At 34.1% G+C, this 3,476-nt stretch overlaps 1 protein-coding gene across 1 annotated transcript in view; it reads right to left on the bottom strand.

Moving 5' to 3' along the window:
* The window catches only part of LOC107698752 (centrosomal protein of 170 kDa-like), a 50,574-nt gene extending 47,398 nt beyond the window's left edge, over window positions 1–3,176 (bottom strand). The window contains exon 1 of the mRNA XM_016499853.1: window positions 3,002–3,176. The gene's annotated coding sequence lies outside the window, so the exon portion shown is untranslated. The remainder of the gene's footprint in view (window positions 1–3,001) is intronic.
* Between the last annotated feature and the right edge of the window lie 300 nt (window positions 3,177–3,476).

Genomic DNA, 3,476 nt, shown 5'->3' on the forward strand with positions numbered 1-3,476 from the left:
TTTCTTTCATAATTTCTTATATTTTAAAATATGATTTATTCCTGTGATAGTAAAGCATAATTTTCAGCATCATTACCCCATTCTTCAGTGTGATCCTTCAGAAATTATTATAATATGCTGATTTGCTGCTCAATAAACATTTCTTATTATCATCAACATTAAAAACAGTTTTGCTGCTTAATATTTTTGTGGAAACCATGATATGTCCCCCCCCCCAGTATTCTTTCATGAAAAGCAAGTTCAAAAGTTAAAATCTTTAGATTTACATTGTCTTTTCTGTCACTTTTGATCAATTTAATGCATCCTTGCTGAATAACAATATTAATATATTTAAATAAATGAATGAAATCAATCATACTGACCTCAAACCTTTAAATAGTATATTTTCACATCTGACATATCTTCTGATTTTTAATATTTTCATTATATTTGGTGTAATATGGGAGTGGCTAAGGGGTCATTAATCAGATGAATGAAGAAAACAGTGTGTCATCAATAACTGCCATTATACACCTTTAGGCATCTATTGCATGCACTTCAATTACCAGTTACAATCAGCAGACCAGATATAAGTGGGGGACAAATAATGGATCACAAATATAGGTCAGAACTAAAGAGCAGGATTAAGCTAGCCAGTGGGCATATACAGAATCCAGACTGGCCTGAAATAACCCAATAGTCTGATCATCACACACACAGACAACCATTTATTTGCAATACAGCGCAGACAGGAGCAGAGCAAAGAAAACACTTAAGCTTTTATTAAACTTAAAAAATACATATGCATCTTTTTGTAGGGTGGTTTGTGCTAGCAAATGCTTGCTTATATACTATTTCTCAGATAATACTATTTTTGTAACTAATGGACTGCGAGCATGTGATTCTCTGTGGCTTCTTTGTGAATCCACATTCACTTGGTACTTCCGTTTAACAACAGGAAGTTCACTGGATTGGTCAGTCAACATGATCCAACTAGGGAAGTGATGCTAACTTATAAATAATGTATGATTTGGGGCCCAGGGTTCACAAAAGACAGATTTTCTTGTGAAAGCCCAGACTAAGTGTTTTGGTCTGGGTCTAGGATAGTTGTTGCATTTTCTCTTTTAAAGGGGTCATATGATGCTATTTAAATTTTTCCTTTCTCTTTGGAGTGTTACAAGCTCTTGGTGCATAAAGAAGATCCGTAAAGTTGCAAAGACTAAAGTAAAATAATGTTATTTTTAGCAACATCATATGACCCCTTTAATAGATTTTAACTTGGGACCAAACCAGAGTGATAAAAGATACCAGAATAGTATTAATTTCATTCCATTCATTCTTTGTTTTTGTGCCAAGAGAAGAACTAATTAAAAGTAAAAAAAAAAAAAACAACTGCCACATAGTCTACTAATGTTACTGTGATAATACAGTGACAATTTTGCATTTTGGCACCCAAAAAAAAAAGCTTTAAAAAAGATCTGGACACAACATGTATAAACAAACAGCTGGTTCATAAACTAGATTGAAATACTGAGAGAAAAGTACAGACTAGTCAATCACAATACAGTGAGTATACAGTGAGAGGAAATGTGCAAAGCAATAAAAGCTACACCCAAAAAAGACGACAAGGGTAAAATAAACACACCCTGCCCTTTACTTATTTTTTTGTGTAATTTAGGCTGTCACTGTTTGACACTAAATTATTTGATATTGAAATTAAGTATAGGTAGCTAAATGATTAAAAAAAAAAAAAAAAACTATAAAAAAATATTTGAATAAAAAACAGCCGATTAGAAAAAGGAACAAATATCAAATCATATAATATTACGATAATAATAATAATAAAAATGTAAAAAAAATAATTTAAAAAAGCAGAGTCTAACTTAGACTTGTGCCGGTATTCGGTAATGTGATATATCACGGTAATGAATATGCACGATATTGTTATCGTATACTAACTATATAAAACTATATAAAATTGCAAAATAAATCTATCTATCAGTACTTTTTTACTTAAGTACATAAAAAATCGAGTACTTTTGTACTTTCACTCGAGTAAAATTGAAAAAGGAGTACTTTTACTTTTACTGGAGTAATATTTTATTATACATATCTGTACTTTTACTCAAGTACTTGATTTGTGTACTTCGTCCACCACTGGTTTTGAGACACAGTCTCTATATGCAGTTTTAGGCTTCTATTCTAAATAACGATTAAAATAAACTCTGGAGAAGTAATAAATACTACAGAACCCCCTTTTCAATTAATAGGCCTAATTCATTTAGTAACAAACCCTATTACACATAGGACTTTCAAGAAGATCGGCTATTATGAAACTATACAGTTGTTCCTCTAAAACTAGAGAAAGCGAGCATTTAATAGCAAGACATAACGCTGAAAAGTGTCATCAATTCTGCAATCAAAATATATGTAGGCCAGATGTAGCAGAACAAAACAAGAGCCTTTGTCAAAACAAAGGATTCTGCGCAGTGCCCTTCACAATGTGCACCAGTGCCCGGCAAATCATGCACATCTCTTGCACATCCGACTAGTGTACTGAAATATTGTTGTTCTTCATGGTTCCCTGCGATCAAGAGCAAATTTTACGATACTAAGATACCATGCGTTCGGGCAAACCGGTGGCCAGTGCTTGTGTCCTCTTTGTGCATACAGTCAAACTCACTATTACATTCAATACATAAATTAAGATATCCATGTAACGCACGCGTTAGGACGCACAGTGATAATGAAAAAAAAAACACATAAAGACAGGCGATGTTCGTGCTAATGTATTCATTCAATATGATCGAACTGGCTAGCCGTGTCCTGCGGTTACATTTACGGTATCCTGACCACACGATCAGATCAGACCATAGGAAAAGCGTGAATTCTTTACACCACAGCCTTGTGGGAAAATACGTTTAACACAAGCAAATGCATTAATACGCTAGCGTTATTCTAAATGCCTTATTGTTATGTGCAATTAATATAAAAATTATTCTTTATAAGAATGTTCACTCACCCTTGTTTTTCTTTTCGCTGTCAGTTTTATCTCAGGCTTCAATGCAGCAGCTAAACAGTTTTCGTAGCCCAGCCCAGTGTGTATCCCCACATATCCTATTTGCCTCAGTTGCTCAGCAGCAATATCGTTATTCCTAACAAATAGCGGCGACATACGGCAGCCTGGAATCAGGCAACTTTGCAGATCCAACACAGTCCGGTGGGCGTGTCCTCATTCATGACTGGTACTCAAAATAACAGGCATAAAATATTTTATAGATTATTTCTTTTATTGACTTGTTTATAGTGTAATTTGGACGCAAATGTTATGTTTACAATAATAAGCGTTTTTAAACAGCGCAACACTATTGTGAATACCGGAAATTTACGTCTTTTAGTTTTTACTCACCCTATACTCTTTGCCCTGACCTAGCCAATTTGATACCGTATAAACTACAAGTCCCTGTTGTCTTTGCGCGGTTTACGGAAGTGCACTT

This window comes from Sinocyclocheilus anshuiensis, unplaced genomic scaffold (assembly GCF_001515605.1).
Source record: "Sinocyclocheilus anshuiensis isolate Anshui unplaced genomic scaffold, SAMN03320099.WGS_v1.1 scaffold1015, whole genome shotgun sequence".
NCBI lineage: Eukaryota > Metazoa > Chordata > Actinopteri > Cypriniformes > Cyprinidae > Sinocyclocheilus > Sinocyclocheilus anshuiensis.